The sequence below is a fragment of the Solanum dulcamara genome, chromosome 11, assembly GCF_947179165.1.
Source record: "Solanum dulcamara chromosome 11, daSolDulc1.2, whole genome shotgun sequence".
Taxonomy (NCBI): Eukaryota; Viridiplantae; Streptophyta; class Magnoliopsida; order Solanales; family Solanaceae; genus Solanum; species Solanum dulcamara.
In genome coordinates this window covers 10,463,195-10,464,094 of record NC_077247.1, presented here as the reverse complement: position 1 = coordinate 10,464,094, position 900 = coordinate 10,463,195, and positions in this window count along the sequence as shown.

Below are 900 nucleotides of genomic sequence, written 5' to 3'. Positions count from 1 at the left end.
ACTTAAAGTGCATGAAAGGAACTATCCAACTCATAATCTTGGACTTGCGGTGGTTGTGTTTGCTTTGAAAATTTGGTGCCATTATCTTTATGGGGTGCATGTTGATGTGTTTACCGACCATAAAAGCTTTCAATATGTGTTTAGTCAAAGGGACTTGAACCTTAGAAAATTAAGATGGCTTGAACTTCTACGAGACTATGACATAAGCATATTGCACCATCCGGGTAAGTCAAATTTTATAGCCGATGCTCTTAGTCGGTTGTATATGGATAGTGTTTCACATGTTGAGGAAGGTAAGAGGGAATTAGTTAAAAAGGCCCATAGATTAGCACGTTTAGGTGTGCTTTGGTTGATTCCAATGATTGTGGAGTCCTTATACATAATGGTTCAGAATTATCTCTTACGACAGACGTTAAGGCTAAACAAGACAATCATTCGATTTTGGTCGAATTGAAGAAGTCAGTTGCCGAAAAAGCTATTGAGGCTTTCTCCTTAGAAGGAGATGGGGTACTATATTACCAAGGGCGTTTGTGTGTTCCAAATATTGATGGATTAAGAGAGTTGATATTGAATGAGGCCCATAGTTCTCGGTATTCAATTCATTTGGGATCCACCAAGATGTATCGTGACTTGAGGGAAGTATATTTCTGGAATGGCATAAAGAAGGACATAGAAAAGTTTGTGGCTAAGTGTCCTAATTGTCAACAAGTGAAAGTTGAACATCAAAGGATGGGAGGTCTAACTTAAGAAATCAAAATTCCTACATGGAAGTGGGAAGATGTGAATATGGACTTTGTCACGGGTTTGCCTCGTACTAGGAGACCACATGATTCTATTTGGGTTAAAAATCACCAAATCGACATATTTTCTATAGGTCAAGACTTCTTATGGAGCTGATGA